The sequence below is a fragment of the Ovis canadensis genome, chromosome 2 (assembly GCF_042477335.2).
Source record: "Ovis canadensis isolate MfBH-ARS-UI-01 breed Bighorn chromosome 2, ARS-UI_OviCan_v2, whole genome shotgun sequence".
In the NCBI taxonomy this organism is placed as follows: domain Eukaryota; kingdom Metazoa; phylum Chordata; class Mammalia; order Artiodactyla; family Bovidae; genus Ovis; species Ovis canadensis.
Window position 1 is genome coordinate 231,556,064 of NC_091246.1, and position 23,571 is coordinate 231,579,634.

At 44.9% G+C, this 23,571-nt stretch overlaps 1 protein-coding gene across 2 annotated transcripts in view; it reads right to left on the reverse strand.

Moving 5' to 3' along the window:
• Positions 1-23,571, reverse strand: part of SERPINE2 (serpin family E member 2) — a 68,837-nt gene that overhangs the window by 29,921 nt on the left and 15,345 nt on the right. The gene's annotated exons all lie outside the window — the stretch shown is intronic.

Below are 23,571 nucleotides of genomic sequence, written 5' to 3' on the forward strand. Positions count from 1 at the left end.
CCAATATTTACTGAGCACCTGCAGTGTGCCAGGCCCTTGTCTAAGTGCTGAGCACAGACTGTAAAGAAAATGGTCATGAGCCCTGCCCTCCTGGAGCTTATATTCCAGAGGGGAGACAGAAAACCAGGAGGCAATAGAGTCCTTTAAGAGAGGGATCAGGGGCACAGCAGTATGAATGGTGATGTAAGTGAAGGAAGCAGCAGAGGTGGGGCAGCATGGGCCTGGATGGGCAGGGAAGTCACTTCTGCAGAGGGACACACGTGCCAAGGCCAGAGTAACCAGAAGTGCGGATCAGGGGAAAGGATCCTCCACGCAGAGGGGCAGAGGAGAAGCAAAGATGGGTTATCAGAGTTCGACGTGGCTGCAATATAAGGGACGTGGGGAGGAGGGGAGGGAGAGAGGGTGAAGTAGAAAAAGGGGCCGGATTCTGAAGGGCTTGTCAAGCCCCATCCGGTTCTTGCATTTCATTCTACGGGTCGTGAGAAACCCCTGGAGGGTTTGAAATAGGGAGTGAATCTCTCAGGTTGCTGAGATTATCTTATTAACTACACGTACACGATTTTTACCATAAGCATATGATTTTCTTAACTAAAGAATGCTTAATGAAACTAAATTTAAGTGAAATAAATGTAAACCTGCAAGAGGGCAGAGCAATCGGAAGTGGCATTGTTTACAGATATTGTCAGTTGTGGTGATTCCTTTGAAATACGCTTTCTTCCTTGACTACTGCTGAGCTTTCTTTGGCTGTGACAAGTAAGAGGTAGGAAATTTACATGTGTTTATGGAAAAGCAAATACTCTCGTTAAATAAGAATTTGGAAGCAGCAGCTGGTAAAACCAACACAGAACTCAAGATGTGGCTAACCTGGCTCCTCCCTAGATCTGGGCTCCTGATGGGCATAAATTTCTCCAGGAAACAATTGGTCCTCCTGTCATATGCTTCCCTGGTGCCTCAGATGGTAAACAATCTGCCTGCAGTGCAGGAGACCAGGGCTTGATCCCTGGGTCGGGAAGGAAGATCCCCTGGGGAAGGAAATGGCAACCCACTCCAGTATTCTTGCCTGGAGAATACCATGGACACTGTGTGTATTTGCACGGGGAAGGTAGAGGGTGTGTCTTCAGAGAATAAGACAGAGGGGAACCTTTTAGCAGAGGTAACCTGGAGGGGAAAATAGTGTGCATGTGCTCCAGGGAAGGAAAGGGAACCAGGACAGCATCAGGCAAACACGGGAATGTATGTTCCCTTAGTTCTTGTTTAGTCACTAAGTCGTGTCTGACTCTCTGCAACCACCAGGCTCCTCTGCCCATGGGATTTTTCAGGCAAGAATACTGGAGGGGGTTGCCATTTCCTTCTCCAGGGGATCCTCCCGACCCAGGGATTGAAGCCAGGTCTCCTGCATTGGCGGGGGGATTCTTTACCACTGAGCCACCTGGGAAGCTCCTTGTCTCTTGTCTTCCTCTCTACTTACTTTTCCTGCTCCCCACTCCAGGGGATGTTCAATAAATGCATGTGGGGTTAAACTTGATGCCTTATATACGTTCTATTTTTGCTAATTATTTTTCATTGCAGCAAAATAATGTTATTGAGCATGACTAGAAAATGATTCCTTTTAAAAAATTTATCTTATCTCTGTGTTTCTGGCTGCACATAGGCTTTCTCTGGTTGTGGAGCATGGGCTCTAGGCTCGCAGGCTTAAGCAGCTGTTATGCACAGGGTTAGTTGCCCGACAGCATGTGGAATCTTCCTGGATCAGGGATTGAACCCCTGTCTGCTGCATTGGCAGGTGGATTCTTAACCATTGGAGCACCAGGAAAGTCCTAAGAAAATGATTCTGTTTAGTCCTGAACCTCACTCGCTTTTAGCTTCAAACGTTTTCCAACAGAGTAAAATGCACTAGGGTGGGAAGACGCACCCACTACTTCCCCACCTGCTCCCCACTGAACATGCAGGGCCCCAAGGTGAACCACCAAGGGCATTGTTCAAAGATGATGGTGCAAGATTCTTTATATTGGGAAACAAGCACGTTACAAAAAATTCAGAACATTCCGAGCTTAACTGTAGAATGAGAGTATAAATACAGCCTGTCTAAATTCAAAACATGTAAGTGACCTACATACACTCCCACTCAGGGTTTTCCTATGGCCAGAGTGGCCTAGTCTGACTTTGGCACCTTGGACTGGCTCTAATACCACAACAATCCTCTTGAGTTTCTTTTGGCCTGGTTGACAATGCAGAGCTCCCCAATCCTGACTATGGAAGCTTTACTCAATGCATCTAAAAATTAGACATTAGACACTGTCCATCCCCTCTCCCTCCCTTCTTCTCCTTTTTTTTTTTTTTTTCCTGGAAATAAATGCCGGCTTTAACCTTTGAGATACTACAAAGCCAGCATAAATATAAAACAGTTGGTACCATCTTTGTTACAAATCCGGTGACTGGTACCAACTTCATCAATCTGAACTGTTGACGCTAGCATTTTGGTGGACTCTGGCAGCTGCCTTCAGTGTGCCATAATCCATATTCCCCAAACCTCCCAACAAAATTCTCCCGGATTAGCAAATATTTGAATCTGCATACTCAGAAAGGACACCAAATTGGTTTGGCCTCTGCTAGCTTAAAGTTGATTTATCCAAACACTATAGATTTATGTAGAAGATTGTAAAACGGGTAGAAAGGATCAGTAACCAGAAAAAGTTATGTTCCAAGGTCTTGCAATCAGCAAAGACTGTCTCCCAAATAAATAGCCACCTTATTTAGCAGAATTTTGCTTGGTTGTGAATTTTAGCTAAAAGAACAGTTTTATTATAAAGTGGGGGAAGTCTGCCAGGGGTGTTTTTCTTGGTTCCTTGGATTGGGAAGTTTTTGAGAGATGTCTGTGTGTAGTTTCATAACAGTACACTGGGACAGGGTCTGAGGCTGTGCAGAACTTGGAATCAGAGCTGTTTGTGATTGATGTTCTGGGCATAACTTCTTCTTGGCTTCAGTTTCATAGGCTAAATGCTCAGCTGTCTAAACTTACCTGGCTTGTGAGCATGTCTAAGATTAAGCTTTTACTTCTTCCCAAAGTTCTGTGGCCAGGACAGTGAGTATTAATCCAAACATTACTATCGGCTGATAACATTCCTGATATGAATACATATTCATGTTCAAACAGTCTTTTACATGAAATAACTGGTAGAGTTATCAGGCTTTGAAATGCTTACTCTCTAGAAGGAAGAGATTCTCATTATGGGAGGAACATAATATCCTATTTTATTTTTTTAAGAGAAATTACACTTTAAACATTCAGGTAAAAGAAGGAATAAAGATGTCGCTTTAGGACATCTTAAAGAAAAGAATAAAGATGTGTAATTACACAGCATCAATATGGACGATCCTAAATCTATTTAAATGGTTCAATTTCTTGAATAATCTTTTCATAGTAGTGAAAAGTCTCCACTTTAAGCCATTCTTATAGGGAGATCACAAACCTATAAATAAAGTCATTATTACAGGTGAAAATGAAAGTCGCTCAGTCATGTCCAACTCTTTGCAATAGTCCATGGAATTCTCCAGGCCAGAATACTGGAGTGGGTAGCTTTTCCCTTCTCCAAGGGATCTTCCCAACCCAGGGATTGAACCCAGGTCTCCCACATTGCAGGCAGATTTTTTTACCAGCTGAGCCACAAGGGAAGCCCATTATTACAGGTATATTTTTCCAAATGTGGGCTTCTATTTCCCCATGAACTTCTAGTTTCTCTTACTTCAAATCTTTCCTTTCGAGAGTGAGGAATGTTTTTGAGCTTTAAGTGAGATTTCGTGTTGTAAATTTGGCTTCCCAAATGGCACTAACGGTAAAGAACCCGCCGGCCGATGCAGGAAACACGAGAGACGTGGGTTTGATCCCTAGGTCATGAAGATCCCCTGGAAAAGGAAACGGCAACACACTACAGTATTCTTGCCTGGAGAATCCCATGGACAGAGGAGCCTGGTGGGTTAGTCTGTAGGGTTGCAAAGAGTCGGACACGACTAAAGCAGCTCAGCATGCATGCACACACACAGTGTTGTAAATCATGGGTTGGCAGCTTTGCAAACAGGGCTTCCCTGGTGGCTCAGTCAGGAAAGAATCCGCCTGCAATCCGGGAAGCAGGTTTAATCCCTAGGTCGGGAAGATCCCCTGGAGGAGATGGTAACCTACTCCAGTATTCTTGCCTAGAGAATCCCATGGACAGAGGAGCCTAGCAGGCCACAGTCTATGGGGTCGCAAGAGTTGAACACAACTTAGCAACTAAACCACCATCAGTGTTGCAAATGCCAGACTCAGAGAGCACTCTGACCACCTATATAAATGTACCACCTATCAAGGGCAGCCATTAGAGAAACACACTCTTTACAGGCCCTGTGACTCAACCATCACTTCTAGAAAGACGATGGCTCCAATGTGCAGCTCAAATGCTCAGCCAAATTTCAGTGCCATGCTTCCCACTGTTTGCTGACTATTTTCATCTGATTGTGCAGGATACTATCTCGGCCTGAAAACCCTTCACTGGTGAGTCATGGAGGGCCACTGGCCTGGAATCTCTCATATTTATTTGGCCACCCTGGGTCTTCACTGTGGCACATGCGATATTTGATCTTCACTGTGGGATCCTTTTTAGTTGCAGCATAGTTGTGGCAGGTGGGATCTAGTTGCCTGACCTGGCATCGAACCTGGGCCCCCTGCATTGGGAGCGTGGAACCTTAGCCACTGTACCACCAGGAAAGTCCCCAGCTCTTCTCATAAAGGGCTGGTTTCCCGTGACTGGGTCTGTGGCATTGTTTCTCTCCCTGGCCCTCCACCCAGCACACCAGGGCTTCCCTCAACTCCTTCCATGGCCTGTGGGAAGTATTCCCTTATTGCCTCCGATGGGACTAGCCACCCCCTTCTCTGAATTTCCACAGCATTTTCTATCGACACCTCTCATTTTGTTTTTCAAGTATTTTTTTCCCTCCCAACTAGACTGGAAGTTCACAGAAAGCAGGGCCAGAGCGCTTTAGAACCCCCATGCCCTCAGGCTCTTGTTTAGGGCCCTGCCATTGGGGAGGAAAGCTAAATCTGAGGTCTAATCCAGCTATGTGAGGGTTTGGTCTGGAATACAAGGTGCTCTAGAAATATTTCAGGCCAGCAGTCCTCAACATTTCTGGCACCAGGGACCAGTCTCACGGAAGACAGTTTTTCCATGCACCGAAGATAGGAGTGAGGGGGATGGTTTCAGGGTGACCTGCACGAGGAACATACAACCTAGCTCTCTTGCATGCACAGCTCACAGTAGGGTTAGTACTCCCGTGAGAATCTATTGCCACGGCTGCTCGGACAAGAGGCAGAGCTTGGGATGTAATGCGAGTGATGGGGGCCAGCTGTAAATACAGATGTTTTGCTCACCTCCTGCTGTGCGGCCTGGTTCCTAACAGGCCATAGGGCAGTACTGGGACCCCGCTTTAAGCAACTAAAAGTGAGAAGATGTCACACACAATCTAGATGTAGAGTTCTCAGGAAAAAGGAAAATTGATGGGTATCTGGTAACACAGGGCCCTTATTCCCACGGCAGACATCCAGCACAGCAACCGCCCCTGGTGCTGACGCCTGCTTTTCTGCATCCCTGGTTCCCTCTGCACCCCACTGCCTCATCCCCGCCAGTTACCATCGCTCACATTACCTCCCTTGTAGAAAGGCCTTGTGGCCAGATTCCTGCAGTCGCTCATCAGTTAAACAACGGGGGACCAGTAGAGCTGGTCACAAAAGATGAAGCTTATTTTCAATCTTATAAATTCTCTCTCTCTCTCTTTTTTTTTTAACAAAACAAAACATCTTTTACATAGAACACATGAGCAAATGATAAGTAATATACTTGTCAGCTCAAATGATAAATAATGTGATATCTGTCAAGTCTATTTAAAATAACAAATAAGATGTCTATAAACAGTTTTGGGGGGAAAACACTGGAAAGACTCTTCTGGTGCCAACTCTTAGCCAGATGATTCCCATCTGTTTTAAGAGGACACAGGAGTGTCTAATAAAAAATGCTCCATCCCTTCTTATTCTCCAAAATATGTTTAAAGTGATGTATTTGGTAAAATGTATATATTTTAAAAATCTTTCTGCCATAAAAGATTTCAAGTATATGCAAAAATAAATCCTCAATACCTAACATCCTGATAAAATAACTGTTAACTTGTGGCTTATTTTCTTTTAAAATCAAAGATTATTTTGGAAGTAAATGCTAGACAGTATATAATTCAAAGTATTTTCAATATACATTCTAAACCTAAGGAATACATACACATATTATCCCCCTCAAAAATTAATAACTATTTATTATGTTAAATATCTAATCAGCATTCAAATTTCCCCGATAGTCTTCCATTTTTGCAGTTTATTTAAATCGGGATCTAAATAAGCTCCATACCTGGCAACTGGTTGACACGTCTCTTGTCTTTTTAAAAATCTTTCCCTGGTTACTTTATTTTTAACTTTTTCCTGGGAAGCCTTTCTTTGAAGAGACCAATTTGTTTGTTCCATCATTTCCCAGTCTAGACTTTGCTGACTGCATTCATGTGATGCTGCTTAACAAGCTCCTCTGCCTTCCTTACTTTCTGTAAACCCATACTTAGACCTAGAACACCGGTCTGCAAACTCCTGGGTCTGATCTGGCCACACTTTGTTGCTTTGTCTCCGGCTGCATTTAAGCTCCTACCGCAAGTTGAACAGACAGCTGCCCAGTTGGACCGCAAAGCCAAGAAACATTTACTACCTGGCCCTTCATAGGAAGTTTGCCAACTTCCGCTCCAGAGGCTGATCAGATTTAAATCTCTTTTTTTGAAGGAGTATTTCACAGAGGTTTTGTACAAGGGGCCGGAATCAGGAGACAGAGGCTGTATGTGTCTTTTTTGTGATGTTAGCACTTACTCATGATCATTGCCTAAGTGCACTGTTTTATTACGGCTTGCCAAATGGTGCTGTTGTAATTCTTTCTTTATTAGTTGGAATATTTCTATAAAAAGAAATTTCCCATAACCAACTATTTGGTTGTCTTGAGGTTCAGTTTGTATAGCAAAGGCAATAATCCATTCCTTATATCATTCTCCAAATAATGACTTGGTTACTCAGAATTCTTAATGTTAACCAGAGGGGGTTTCCTTGTTTGTTTGCTTAGTATAATTATGAACGCATGTTTTCCAACATATTTTAAGGCTTTTGATTGACTGAGATGCTATTACTTTTATTGATGCTCAGAACAAGCCTCTTCAGGCTGGCCCCTGAACCTTTTATATGACCCTGCAGTCTCAATAGCTTCCTTGTTTCTGGTTTGGCAAGATGTTCTAGGCTTGTTTGACATACTTCCTGTCCCAGTTGGAACCAGATACTTCTCTAGGGAACTCTGGTTCCTTTTAGTGGGAGACAATATTTAGAGACCACAATCTGAGGATCTTGATCAAATAAACCCTAAATTAACCGTGGGGATACTGGGCAACAACAATGTGGAAAAATACAAAATCCATTTACATCTCTCTCTGGACTACAGCCAAATATTAAAATTCAAATTATGGAAGACAGATTGCTTATATGTGAACTAGTTTGCTTCCCAGGGCTATACAGCCCTTATAGTCCTGGATGCTGAGAAGATGAGGGTATGAGCTGGGCATGAAAAGTTGGGCTAGGATAATTAAAACAGATCACCCTCATGTGGAGGTGGTAAGTCTCCTGGATCAACCCCATCCTGAGTGAGACCCTAACAATGCAAGCTCCTAGAATGAACAACTGGCCCACAGCATGACAAGGAGAGTCCCCCAGTTTACCAGGGGGAGAGGGGAGGCATGACAATCAGCTCCCTCCCCTTGATAAATGCTGACACATTCTCAAGTATTAGGAAACTGGAAACGGTTAATATCCTTCTGATTTCAGTGCTTCTAGGATCCTGGTTCTCGGAAACTAAGACCCTTCATTAATTTGCCTCTGGATTAACCAATTCTTCTAGCAGGGGGCTACAGGAGGTAGAGAAAATCAGATTATATTAGAATCATGACATCTCCCAACAGATTTCTTGATAGAGCTTCCCAAAGAAGTAAATGTGAAGGAAAGGCATTGGGCTGCCAGATTGAGACCTCTAAGAGGCCTGAAGTAGGACTGTGCTGCCTAGCCATCAGGCCAATGCTTCTCACCAATGCTCTGCCAACAGGCAATGGCCTAACTGGTAAGGGTACTTGGCAAGAGGCAGCCTGGAGAAGTTCAGGAGTTGCCCTGTGGAGGTGAAGTCCATGTCTGTAAAATGACTGTAGCTGTTAATGCACAAGTATCTGTGGTTAAGTCTGGTCCTATGATGGAGAGAGGGGAACTCCAGTCCCTCAAACCTCTACAAACATTACTGATAAATGTCCACCAGAATCTGTCCTCGTTTCCAAATATCTACCACATTCTCTTAAGATAGAAAATTAGATAAACAAGCAAAAGGAAAGGGCATCTTGATATCCTTCTTGGGAAGGGATGGAGTGTTATCTGAATGAGTTAGCATTCTTAAGACTTAAGAGAACAAACAGGAAATGCCAGCTGATCAAAGTGACAGCAGCTTGGTGGCTTTAAAATGTCTCCTTTCAGGTTACTAGAGAGAGGCTTAGAGAGACCTCTTTGGATTTTTTTCTTAAATTTCTTAAGACTTCAAAGCAGATGCTTGATCTGTGACACTAATTCCTTTTGCCAAAAAGGAACCTAAAAATTCCCAGGAAAGAAATGTTCAGCTACAGAAATGTATGGCAACAGCATCTAAAAGGTTCCTTCAACCAAGAGACACGTATTGTAAGTATGCTCTAACTAACATCCAAGTGCCTTTCATCCATACACCATTCATTCTGAAATCTCTTTTGGGGTGAAAGGGAAAGGCTAGGAGAAAGAAGGTAATTGGGGTTTTGTTAGTTTTCCATCTCTTTTTTTATGGTTCTTTTTTTAAAAATTGAGAATTGTCCAACTTTTAAAATATTTAAAATTGTCCAACTTTTATCTTTTAAGATAACGGGACGTTTATTTTCTTTTCCTCTAAGTGTCAGGGGAATTTTATCTAAGGTTCAAATCTTAGTTTTACCATCCACTAACAAAGAGATCCAAGGCAAGTCACAATCTTTATCAACTTCAGCTTTCTCGTTTACCATATTAGAAATTGAATTTCAAAGGTGGTCATGGGAATTCCATCTGCACAACAGAAAGACAGACAGGACCGAGCACAGTGCCTGGCTCAGAGCAGGGGGCTCAGTAAATGTTGTCTCGTCTCCCTCGATGCTCAAACAGTCTCTGATTTTCATTTCAATAGCTGTTAAGAAAGTCTCAAGGATTGAGCTAAGAAAACAGGTCAAACAATACTTCCACCTTAATAGAGCCCTGTCTGTATATTTACAACTTCTTTAGACTATTTACAGAAAAGGAGACAGCAACCCACTCCAGTATTCTTGCTTGGAGAATCCCATGGACAGAGGAGCCTGGCGGGCTACAGTTCACGGGGTTGCAAGAGTCAGACACGACTGAGTGACGAAACCATCACCAGACTATTTACACAGAGCGATACAGTGCTGGTGTGCTCCCACTTCTTTATAAGAGAAAGAAGGGGTTTTATATGGTGGGAGTGGAGATAGGTAGGGCTTCCCGAGTGGCGCAGTAGTAAAGAATCCACCTGCTGAGGCAGGAGACGCAGGTGTCAGAAAGATCTCCTGTAAGAGGAAATGGCAACCCACTCCAGTATTCTTGCCTGGGAAATCCCTTGGACAGGGGAACCTGGCAGGCTTCATCCACAGGGCCATAAAGACTTTCACAAGACTGAGCAACTGAGCATAGGAGGCAGGTAAGTATGTTCCAAAAAACCTTTAATGGTTGTATGATATGTTTTTTTAGGCTGCTGACTTGGACCATTAAATGTTTTACATGTGATGTCAAGTCCTATAGACTTCCTTATTGACAAATCTTTAAGACACAACTGTTTATATGGATGACTTTCTAATCAATAGCCTAAAATATTAGAATGATACGGACTGGTGGTTCTCAATCTTTAGAACAAGGCAGCACATTTTTGAGACCTAAGAAAAGTATTACAGATGCTTCATGATGAATTATATTTTTAGTACTGGTGAAAAGACACAATAAAATACTACCATGAATCCATAAACACCATTAAAATGCAAATTATATCTATCTATACATAGTAGCATCTTGATACATTTTAAGACAATCATGTTTTGAGATATTATTTATTCAGTCTATACTGAAAGTCAGACCAGGAACATGACTTTTCTGACCCTTGAGAATAACTCTGTTGTCATCTACAGGTCTTCAATTCATAGGTGAGAAATCAATGCTCTCTACACTTGTTGCTTAAAAAAAAAAAGAGTAAACAGTAAGTGCTGAAAGTATAAATTGATAAAATTCTCTCTAAAAAACAATTCTTGGTATGAAAATTCTTAAAAGTGTGTATACCTATTGGAACAGTAAAAGCTCTTCAATCTTAAGGTAACAATAATAATTATAAAAGATTTGAGCCTAAAAAGGTTCACTGTGGAGTTGTTTCTCGTAGCAAAATCACCACAATATTCTTTGCATTAGATAAATGCAACAGCAATGATCACTGCAACCTAAATTTCCAAGGGAGGGACACCGTGGGTGACCTCTTAGCAGCTCTGTGCCCTTTTCCTCCAGCTTCTGTGTTCTTTGATGCTAACTGTATAAACCCGTTATTTTCAGAGGCTTGCCACTGCGAGTTGGAACCCACAATCTTAGTTGTAAGTGGCTGGGAGGTTACATACACCATTCTGCCCAGAAAAATTAAATAAACCTCCCAGCTCATACAGATCATACAAGGTGAAGAGATGTCTGAAAACTGACACATTTAGCCAGTCTATCATGCTGACTTCTTGGGATGCAGTTTAAAGGGTCAGCTGAGGGAAAAGTAAAGAAACACTGCCTTCTTTCTCCCTCTCCGTCCTGTGCTTAAATCATCAAATACTCAGAGTAAACAAGTGACCACAGCTCTGCAGAGCACAGAGACTGAACAGAATGCTTGTGCCTCTAGGGCCATGGTTCCAGCTGGGAGGGGGGTGACACTGCCCCCCACCCCCGGCCCAAGGGACATCTGGCAACGTCCGGAGATGCTTGGGTTTGCCCTACGTGGGAGGGGGTGCCACTGGCTTTTCACGGGTTGAGGCCAGGGACGCTGCCTGAGACGGCTTCCCGCTGCAAAGAGACATCCAGCCCCAAATGTTAGTTGTGCCAAGGATAAGAAGGCTGTTCCAAAGCACAAAAAAGCACACACGTGCACTCTTCCCCGTGTATCACGACTGACTTTCCTTAACTTAGAATCGAGGCCTCAGTCTGATCACAGACTTGTTTCTTGTCGAAGCGACAACTGTCACAGTGACTCTCCCTGGAACTCTGGGCCCAAGGCTTCTCTACCTAGGGGAGGAAGGCATCCTGCCCGTCCCTTCTGGGAATCCCAGACGGGAAGCTTTGTGTTACCGTTAGAGAAAGCTGTGGCCTGTCAGCCGCCTTATCAAAGCGGGCTCTTCTACAAGCCTGTGAAGTTCTGCGGCTGGAGCGGGGGTGGTGCCTATGTCACCCCGAGCCCCCTGCAAGGCACAGCATGGACGGCGTTAACAGCAGGCGCAGCTGTTCCGGCACTGTGGGAGGACCAGCCCAAGCGTCCCTCTGCTGTGGCTCACCCCAATGTCCCTCCCATAAAGCAGGAGCAACCAGTCAATACCCCCATCAGCCTGCCCCTCCCCACTGCCTACTCCTCCACACCCAGTAGTCCTTTCTTTCTCCGCCCCCCGCCCCCCTCAATGGCTCAATGGTAAAGAATCCATCTGCCAATGCAGGAGATGCAAGGGACACAGGTTTGATCCCTGGAGAAGGAAACGGCAACCCACTCCAGTATTCTTGCTTGGAAAATTTCATAGACGGAGGAGCCTGGCAGGCTACAGTCCATGGGGTCACAAAGGGTTGGATGTGACTGAGCACGCACGCAAAGCAAAGCCCGCTCTATCATTCAGGCTCACGGCACCAAAACTGCCAGGTACAGAGAAAAGCCTAAACCGCTCACACATACCCTACATTTATACTTACGGCTGACTGCGCTTACTCCTTGGCATGTTTCTGAACTAATCATATTCAGTTACATGCTTAGCTAAGCAAAACTGAGCCCAAACCTCTATTTTCCTCCCTTTCCTCATGAAAAGGGAGCAGAGGCCAGCAAGAGAGGGAAGGAGACTCAGCTGATGAATGCTGAATTGCGTCTCCAGGCAAGCCCTGCGCCAAATCACCCACAAAATGCCACCTGCAGGAGGTTCCCATTCTGCCCGTAGAGATACTCCTCGAAAGGAGCATTCAGAGGTAGTGTGAGGCCTCCCAGCTCTGGGAATGATGGCGGTGCTTTTTCTAGGCTCTGAGGGCCCCTGCCCTGGCAGTGTTAACAGAGGATGTGGGCTTTAATCAGGCAGGAAGTCGAAGACTCCTGCATCCTTACTCCTGGCAGCAGGGGAAGCGGGTAAGGAAGCCATACTCAGCTAAGAAGAGAGGAACTCTAGATTTCGAAGGCTCAAATTCACAATGAAACTTGCTTGGTTCTTTTGAAATCAGGTGGTCTTTCTGAGGATGTCACATAAAGAACTGTTTAATAAGGAGGTACCATTCGTCCATTTATCAATTTCACAAATATTTACAAAGCACTGGTGTGCCAGGAAGAGGACTAGGGGGAGAACCTGGACAGAATGGGCTTGGTGCCTACCCTCTGGAACAATCTAGTGACGCGGTTCTCCACCAGGGTGGTCTGTCCCCCAGGGAACATCTGGCAACAGCTGGAGGTCTTTGGTCATGATAACTGGGTGGAGGGGGTAGGGTGCTATGGGCATCTAGTGGGCAGAGGCCAGGGTGGGGCTCAATACCCTCCAAGGCTCAGGACAGCCCTGCACAAGGACCTGTTCACTCCAAAACGTCAAGAGGGTAGAGGTTAGAAACCTTGGTCTAGAGGGAAACAGATTTCAATGAGACCATCATGAATCCTGGGTGGATGTTTACATTCATACTGACATACCTGCTTTGCAAGTGCTCTGACAGCTAGTACAATGGACAACAGAGGAGCCGAGACACACCTGGGGAGATGGAGGGACAGTCAGGGGCCGGGGAGGTGCTCTGAGGAAGGGCCAGCCTTGCAGGATGAGCTTGAAAGGACAAAGCAGGAGGGGGCTGGGGGCAGGGGAGAGTGCTCCAACAGAGGATCTCATGTGCAAAAAAGTTTTATGTTAGGAGGTCCTGTGGATGGTTCTGGAAACAGAGATTTTGAATTTTTTTTTTTAACTTCATCATCATTCTACAGTCCTTGTAGGACCAGGTCTACCCTGGGGCCATAATCTTAAGGAACAACTCATCATGACACACACCTCCTGAGTCTAAACTAGATGGAGGCTGGAAGAACAACGCTTCCCACTCCAATATCCATCCTGCCCCCTCACGTCTGCCTTCGGGATCCACAGTCGGACGCTGCACGTTAAAGGAGGCAGGAATCTATTTTGTCTTAGATTTGAAATTAAAAGTATGACTCCCAAAATGAAAAACTGATGAACTAGACCTGGTGGCTCACTGGTAAAGAATTTGCCTGCCAATTTGCCAGGTTTGATCCCTGGGTCGGGAAGATCCCCTGGAGAAGGGAATGGCTACCCACCCCAGTATTCTTGCCTGGAGCTGGAGAATTCTACGGATAGAGGAGCCTAGTAGAGAGTAGGACACTACTGAGCAACTAACACTTTCACTTTTCATTTTCATCAAAAATAAAAATATTTGCTCTAAACAAACTTATGGTTGCCAGGGGAAAGGATAGGGGAACAGACAGTTTGGGAGCTGGGAATGGACATATACACACTGCTATATTTAAAATGGATAACTAACAAGGACCTACTTCTGTAGAGCACAGAGAACTCAGCTCAATTGTATGTGACAGCCTGGATGGGAGGGGAGTTTGGAGGAGAATGGATACATGGATTCTGTATGGCTGAGTCCCTTTGGTATTCACCAAACTATCACAGCATTGTTAATTGGCTATGCCCCAATACAAAATAAAAAGCTAAAAAAAAATTTTGTTCTACCAAGGACTCTGCAAGGATGATGAAAAGACAAGCTACAGATTAGGAGAAGATATTTGCAAACATCCTATCTAAGAAAAGTCTAATACGGTATCTAGAACACACAAACAACTCTCATAACATAAAAGTTAAAAACAAACAAACAATTCAACCTGAAAATGGGCCAAAGAAACAGACTGACATTTCCTTGAAGAGAACATACAAAAGGCAAATAAGCCCATGAAAAGATATCCAACATCATGAGCCATTCAGTTCAGTTCACTCAGTCGTGCCCGACTCTTTGCGACCCCATGAATCGCAGCACGCCAGGCCTCCCTGTGCATCACCAACTCCCGGAGTTCACTCAAACTCATGCCCATCGAGTCAGTGATGCCATCCAGCCATCTCATCCTCTGTCCTCCCCTTCACCTCCTGCCCCCAATCCCTCCCAGCATCTGAGTCTTTTCCAATGAGTCAACTCTTCTCATGAGGTGGCCAAAGTATTGGAGTTTCAGCTTTACCATCAGTCCTTCCAATGAACACCCAGGACTGATCTCCTTTAGGATGGACTAATTGGACCTCCATGCAGTCCAAGGGACTCTCAAGAGTCTTCTCCAACACCACAGTTCAAAGGCATCAATTCTTCGGCACTCAGGTTTCTTCACAGTCCAACTCTCACATCCATACATGACCACTGGAAAAACCATAGCCTTGACTAGACGGACCTTTGTTGGCAAAGTAATGTCTCTGCTTTTCAATACGCTATCTAGGTTGGTCATAACTTTTCTTCCCAGGAGTAAGCATCTTTTAATTTCATGGCTGCAGTCACCATCTACAGTGATTTTGGAGCCCCCCAAAATAAAGTCTGACACTGTTTCCCCCGTTTCCCCATCTATTTCCCATGAAGTGATGGGACCAGACGCCATGATCTTTGTTTTCTGAATGTTGAGCTTTAAGCCAACCTTTTCACTCTCCTCTTTCACTTTCATCAAGAGGCTCTTTAGCTCCTCTTCACTTTCTGCCATGAGGGTGGTGTCATCTGCATATCTGAGGTTATTGATATTTCTCCTGCAATCTTGATTCCAGCTTGTGCTTCTTCCAGCCCAGCGTTTCTCATGATGTACTCTGCACAGAAGTTACATAAGCAGGGTGACAACATACAGCCTTGACATACTCCTTTTCCTATTTGGAATCAGACTGTTGTTCCATGTTCAGTTCTAACTGTTGTTTCCTGACCTGCATATAAGTTTCTCAAGAGGCAGGTCAGGTGGTCTGGTATTCCCATCTCTTTCAGAATTTTCCACAGTTCATTGTGATCCACACAGTCAAAGGATTTGGCATAGTCAATAAAGCAGAAATAGATGTTTTTCTGGAACTCTTTTAGGGAAACACAAATTAAAACACCACCACAGGCTGGTACTATGCACCTATCAGAACGGCTAAAGTAAAAACTAGTGATAATACCAAATGCTGGAGAAGATGCAGAGAATCCAGACCGCTTACACATTACTAGTGAGAAGGTTTTAAAAGGGTACAGCCATTCAAGGCAACAGTTTGGCAGTTTCTTGTACATGTTGAACCATATGATCCAGCTATCTTAAACATTAAGAGAAATGGAAACTCATCATCACACAAAAACCTGCACCAAATGTTGTAGCAGCTTTATCTGTAATAGCTTCAAACTGGAAACAACCAAGACGTCCTTCAACCAGTGACTGGTTAAATTAACTGTGGCACATCCTACATGGAACACAGCACAAAGAAGGGACAAGCCGTGGATACACACTGCAACTGGGATGGGTCTCAAGGGAACTGTGCTGAGTGAAAAAAGTCAATTCAAAGGGTTACCCACTAGGAAATTCTCTAGCAGCCTGGGGGTTAGGACTGAATGCTTTCACTGCTGGGGCCCAGGTTCAATGCCTGGTTGGGAAACTAAGATCCCCTACAAATCACACGGCACAGCCAAAACAACAACAACAAACTGAAAGCCCAAAAATCACGTAGGCTGTATGATTCCATTGATAAAATAGTTTTAAAATAACAAAATTATAGAGATGGAGAACACACTAGTGGTAACCGGGAATCAGCAGTCTGAGAGAGAGGTGGGTGGATGTAACTGTAAGGCTGACGTCAGAGGTCCTGATGATGAAACTGTTCTGTGTCTCGACTGGTAGTAACGTGAATCTACAATATGATAAAACTGCATAGGAGTCAGTACACACACACACACAAGTACATGTAAAACTGGACGAAATCTGAACAAGGTGGAGGATTATACAATTCAATGCTAATGTCTTAGTTGCAGTACTGTAGTTATAGTACATATTGCTGGGTACTACAGTTGGGCAAGGGCTTTCCAGGTGGTACAGTGGTGAAGAATCTGCCTGCTAATGCAGGAGATGCAAGACATATAGGTTTCATCCCTGGGTTAGGAAGATCCCCTGGCATGGGAAATGACAACACACTCCAGTATTCTTGCCTGGAAGATTCCATGGACAGAGGAGCCTGGCAAACTACAGTCCACGGGGTCACAAGAAGTTGGATATAACTGAGGGACTAAGCACACACACACACACACACATAGTTGTGCAAGATGATACCTCTGTAGGAACTAGGTGAAGAGTTACAGGTGATTTCCCTCTACTGTTTTTTGTTACGGCATCTTAAAATGAAAAATTAAAAATAAAAAGCATTATTTTAAAATTTTAGTCAGCAAGTGCACCTTAAGACAGACCTTTGCATTATCTACTTTCTTTTCCCAATACTGCAAGCACACTAAAAATGTCAATATTCTAAAAAAAAAAAAAAAGATGTCAAAACTATGTGTCTGAATAATTCTGCCTTTTCATAATTCTTTGAGAGAGCACCAATTCTTAGCTGTCTTGGCCACTGTAAGCTCCGGAGACAAACCACTCAAATTCAAACCGGGTCCCCCACCAATTCACTGCCTGATTTCTGACAAGCGCTATACTTCACCTCCCTACTGCACAGGGCATGTAACAGTGGTCCCTGCTGATGCGCTGATGTGAGGAATAAAAAAGGGCGGCATGGCTCAGGTTCTTCGGACAGTTCCTGAACACCAAGGAGTCCTTGGGTCTCTGTCCTCAGTCTCCGAACAGCGACTCTTCAGCCCATCCTAACAGTTCTTCCTCAACTGCAAAACTTCCCCAAATTCCAATCTCTGAAAATCAAAGGGAATTGTTAAAGCTGCCTTTTCTGTTTTATTCATGGTCTCTTTGAAACTGTGGGCCGTTGCCTTCATTTCTCTGGGCCTCAAGGATCTACTGTATGACTTTATCGTGGTTTCACGTGTGGGCGCAGGTCCTCAGGGAGGGGATCTGAGAGCAGCCCTGCCCTCCCAGGGCAGCAGCTGGGCCCCGTGAAGCCCCCTCGAACAGCCCTGGTGATGGTGTCAGGGCTGCTCTGGAAACGTTTTTTTTACAAAAATGTATCTGTCACTGGGAGACCTGATATGGGTATCAGGCTCCAGTGACTTCCTGGTGCTCCTTCTGAGATTGCCAGGCTCAGGCATAAGGAGACACGTTTCCTACCAGCTGAAAATGAAATAGGGCAGGACCAGACCGATAAAATTCAGAAAAGAGTTTCAGCGTGGCAAAGCCAGACGAGCCCTGTCTCAGAAGCGTGAATGGTGAGCAGTCTCATTACTGCTTTATTTACTTAGGTGGAGGGGAAGTCTAATACAGAAAATGCTTGATGATTGCCCAAGGAAGCCATTTAGAAATCACTCTGAGCTGCACTGGAAAGCCTATTATGATGGTAACTGGAGAGAAGAAGCAACCCGGGAGAAATATGTTAGATTTTAGCTCACAGTTCAGTTCAGTTCAGTTGCTCAGTCGTGTCTGACTCTTTGCAACCCCATGAATCGCAGCACGCCAGGCTTCCCTGTCCATCACAAACTCCCAGAGTTTACTCAAACTCATGTCCATCAAGTAGGTGATGTCATACAGCCATCTCATCCTCTGACCTCCGCTTCTCCTCTTGCCCCCAATCCCTCCCAGCATCAGAGTCTTTTCCAGTGAGTCAACTCTTCACATGAGATGGCAAAGTATTGGAGTTTCAGCTTTACCATCAGTCCTTCCAATGAACACCCAGGACTGATCTCCTTTAGGATGGACTAATTGGACCTCCATGCAGTCCAAGGGACTCTCAAGAGTCTTCTCCAACACCACACTTCAAAAGCATCAATTCTTCGGCGCTCAGCTTTCTTCACAGTCCAACTCTCACATCCATACATGACCACTGGAAAAACCATAGCCTTGACTAGAGGAACCTTCGTTAGCAAAGTAATCTCTCTGCTTTTTAAGATGCTATCTAGGTTGGTCATAACTTTCCTTCCAAGGACTAAGCATCTTTTAATTTCATGGCTGCAATCACCATCTGCAGTGATTTTGGAGCCCCAAAAAACAAAGTCTGCCACTGTTTCTACTGTTTCCCCATCTATTTCCCATACTCTAAAACCCAATGTTTCTTTTCAAAAGATACAGAGAAGTCCCCTTACCCATTTTCACAGAAATTCTACGATGGGAAGAAAAAAGAGCCCTCCTCTAAGCTTGCTGTTCCTCCCTGTACTACCTATATCCCAGTAAGGGCAGCTCCCCATCCATCCAAGAGTCTAAGCAGACAGTCTGGGAGTCACCCTGCATCCTCTCCCTGACCTCATTTAACCATCAGCAAGCTCTATCCTTCTACCTCTAAGATGCTTCCTGAATGGTCTATGTGCTCCACCTCCTTTGTACTCACCAAGCCACCGACATTCCTGGAAGAGGACATCAGTCTCTCACATTCCACCCAGAGTCTGCACTGTCCAGTGACCTTGCTGATAGGAAAGGCTGACCTTGACCCTTGGCGCCAAGACCTGCATCAAACAGGTCTTCCCTGAGCTCTTACCCTCCCACAGCCTCCAATCCGGCTAGTCTGGTCTGATCTAGCTTCCTCTGCAGCTATACTCTCCCCCTGGCAGTATGCAAAACCTGCCAGGCTCTTTCCAGCTTCAGGTTTCTATAATCCTGCTCTGACTACCACACTTGTTGCCTCTTCTCTTTTTCCGGGAGTGGGGAGGAGTGTACTTTTTCTGTCCTGTTCACACTTCCCCAGCATCCAGTGCTGCACATGGGACACCACAGTGCTCTCTTGGTAACCAGGCATCAGTGAAGAAGCCAGGCCTTTGGTAATCACTTGAATTCACCTCATGGAATAATACTGATTTGGGGCTTGCCTGGTGGCTAAGAGGTAAAGAATCCACCCTGTAATGCAGGAGACATGAGTTAGATCCCTGGATGGGGAAGATCCCTTGGAGGAGTTAGCTATAATTTAGCAACTAAACCACAGCTAACATCGATTACAGAAGCCACCATCTTGCAAGCACCGAAAGGTTCGTTCAGATTTTTCCATTAGATGTTATGGAAAAATCCAAACGAATCTTTTGACCAACCCACTATTTGGGGAGTCATTTCTTTTTTTTCTAAAAACAAAACCAAAAACTTTCTAGACCAGGGCTTCACAGCTTGGGCACTACTGACGTTGTGTGTTGGATAGCTCTGTGTTGCAAGGCATGATCTGTGTATTACAAGGTGTTTAGTTGTCTCCCTGGCCTCTCCTATCAGATGCCTATCAGATGCCACTCGTGGCTGTGGCAACCAAATGACTGCAGACACTGACAAACATTCCTGGGAGAAAGGGGGCTCACCCCTGCCTAAGAACTGTTGGTCCTGAGGAAAGTTAAACACTAGTGGTTAAGACTTCAATTCTGCCTACAGAATGCCTAATTAACCCATGCTTTGATTGAATTGCAGGAGCAAGAATGCATTTTTTCCTAATATCTAAATTTTATTTTTTTAAAAACTTTTAATTTTGTATTGGGGTATATCCCTGATAGCTCAGTTGGTAAAGAATCCACTTGCAAGGCAGGATTGGTTCCTGGGTCGGGAAGATCTGCTGGAGAAGGGATAGGCTACCCACTCCAGTATTCTCAGACTTCCCTTGTGGCTCAGCTGGTAAAGAATCCACCTGCAACGTGGGAGACCTGGGTGTGATCCCTGGGTTGGGAAGATCCCCTGGAGAAGGGTAAGGCTACCCACTCTAGTGTTTTGGCCAGGAGAATTCCATAGACTGTATAGTCCACGGGGTCACAAAGAGTAGGACACAACTGAGCTACTTTAACTTTTCACTATCATAGCCAATTAACAGTGTTGTGATAGTTTCAGGTGAACAGTGAAGGGATTCAGGTATACATAAACAGGTATCCAAGCGATGCATTTTTGAGGGGGCTTGCCATGTGGCATAGGGGATCTTAGTTCCCCGACCAGGGATCAAACCCACACATCCCTGCAGCAGAAGCTCAGAGTCCTAACAACTGGTCTGTAAGTGAAGTTCAAGAATGCATTTTAATACAGTGTTACCTAACCGGCATTTACATCTTTTCAGTTCGACGGGAATATGCATTTCAAGCCTCTCATAACATTTATGAACAACCACGGAGGGGCTGGTGGGTCTGTCCTGAGAGACTCAAGCTAGCTTTCTGTACCAGTGCGCTAGGCGAAGGGCTGAAGTGAAACAGGAAAAGTGTGGCAGGGGTGGGGCGATGGAGCAGGTAGTCCAAGAAGAACCGGGGGAAGGCTGAGGCTTCTTACGTTTGATCCAACCTTCTGTCTGTGCCTGGTGTGTGAAAACAGGAGAGAGCGCCAAGAGGACACCTTAATGCTTTGGGTCCTTGCTGAGTGCCCTCCCGCAGGCAGCCTCAAGTTCTCTTTCTTTCCATGCTGTGGCAAAGCCCAGGAATGAAATGGGAAGGATGGAATCTCAACGCTACTCTCACCCTGTCGACCACCTGCCCCTTAGACTAACATAAGGCTATTGAGCTTGGAAGAATTCGAAATGACTTCCTACTTTTACCTGCCACACTGCAATAATATTTTCAATTATTGGTTAAACTGCAAATACTCCCACGAGTCATTTAAATAAATCTCACATGTATGAAATAGCCAATTGTGTTCTCAGAGCAATTCCCAGCTGTAAAAATAGACCCACACTGAATGTACTTTTTTCTGTAGCTAATTGAAAATACCGCACGTAGAATGCATGAGTGAAAGCCCCCAGGAGGAATTTCAATTTGCGTTCCCTGTTTTAAACTGTACAGTCAAATGCTGTCTTAAAGTGTTCTGCACATTTGAGTCAATACTGCTTGCCTGAAGCCCCAACACTCCTAAATTTTCACACCAGGAATTGACGACCTGAGGTTTTTAATGATCCAAGTGACTTTTTAAACAATGGCTTTAAGAGGGCTGTGTTTTCCAAGAATACAGACATTCCTGGACTTGATGGATTCAGACCTCTGCGGCCCAGAGAGGGCTTACCAGGTGGTACTAGTGGCAAAGTACCCACCTGCCAATGCAGGAGACACAAGAGATGCTGGTTTGATCCCTGGGTCGGGAAGATCCCCTGCAAGAGGGCATGGCAACCCACTCCAGTATTTCTGCCTGCAGAATCCCATGGGCAGAGCCTGCCAGGCTACAGCCCATAGGGTCACAAACAGTCAGACATGAATGAAGTGATTAGCACACACGAGGCCCAGAGAAAATCCCCCAGGAGGCAGCAACGAGTATTTAAACAAAATCCCAAAGGAACATTTAAGAAGATGACCACACTATATTTATGCCATCTTCCCTGGTGGCTCAGTTGGTAAAGAAACCGCCTACAGTGGAAGAGATCTAAGTTCAATCCCTGGTTCGGGGAGATCCCCTGGAGAAGGGGATGGCAACACACTCTAGTATTCTTGCCTAGAGAATCCCATGGACAGAGGATCCTGGTGGCCTTCAGTCCACGAGGTCACAAAGAGTCAGACACAACTGAGCAACTAACACACCACTCTATATTTATATGTTGTCTGTTACCACACCCTGGCAAGAACCATCCAACCAGCAAAGCTATGCAAAGCTTAGAAACCATCCAAAGTGATGGGAAGCATAATTCCAAATTTGGCTTCAATCACCCAATACTGAGGTCCTTCCTTTAGTCTGACTCAGTTTCCTTTGCTGAGGTCCCTGCTGGTGCTTTCTGAAGGAATCTGGCGAGGGGAGAGGGCACAGAGGAGGGAGGTGTTCTAACCCACGTCCACTTGGACATGGTGGTGGAATAAGACTATTGAGCCCTAGGCCTGCCTGTGTGGGATAAATCGCACCCCTGCTCTGTGACTCCGCTCTCCCATCAAATCAGTGATACCTGCCCCCGGCCCCATCCAGCAGAATCCACACACGAGACACCATCCTGAGAGGTGACCTGACAACTCTGGTCCCACAGAACTCTTCCTCATGGGACAAGCCTTTACACAAAGCTGAGGGAGAACAGAGATTTCTGAAATTAAAAATCAGCGACTTACAGTACTGTGTTGGTTTTCCGTTTTTTAGGTGTACAGCACTGTAAATCAATTATACTCCAAGAAAATTAAAAAAAAGAGAATCAGTACCAGATACACCAAAAAAAAAAAAAAGATCAGTGACTTAATGAAAGTTCTCCTCACCCATCTCTAACCTCTGCTATAAGATACTGCAGTGAGAGATCATTAGGGATGGAGGAGGAGGCTGGGCTTCTTTTTGTCACGAAGTCACAGTTTTTTGGGGGGCTCCAAACTCACTGTAGATGGTGACTGCAGCCATGATATTAAAAGACGCTTGCTCCTTGGAAGAAAAGCTAAGCTAGACAGTATATTAAAAACCAGAGACATAACTTTGCCATATAGGTCCATATAGTCAAAGCTACAGTTTTTCCAGCAGCCATGTATAGATGTGAGAGTTGGACCATAAAGAGGGCTGAGTGCCAAAGAATTCATGCTTTCAAACTGTGGTGCTGGACAAGACTCCTGAGAGTCCCTTGGACAGCAAGACGATCAAACTAATCAACCCTGAATATTCATTGGAAGGACTGATGCTGAAGCTGAAGCTCCATTACTTTGATCACCTGATACAAAGAACTACTCTTTAGAAAAGACCCTGATGTTGGGAAAGATTGAAGGCAGGAGGAAAAGGGGACGACAGAGGATGAGATGGTTGGATGGCACCACTGACTCAACAGACATGAGTTTGAGCAAACTCAGGGAGATGGTTAAGGACAGGGAAGCCTGGCATGCTGCAGTCCCTGGGGTCCCAGAGTTAGACGTAAGTGAGTGACTGAACAACAATACAACTGGAGAATGTCTCTCCAGTTTCTCAGGACCAGTTATGTTCACCAACAGGGGAGCTAGTGAGTCACTGCGCACAGGAGAGGGAAGGGCTAATTTATGAAGCTCTTCCTGTGTGCACAGCCCTGTGAATGCATGGTCTTACTGAATCTCACATGAGCCTTTTGGGTTTGAGCTGAAGTAACAGGTATGCAGAGAGGCTGAGTCATCTGCCTCACATCACACAGCAAGAAAGAGGCCTCAGACGACATGGACATGCCCACCACCATGTGATG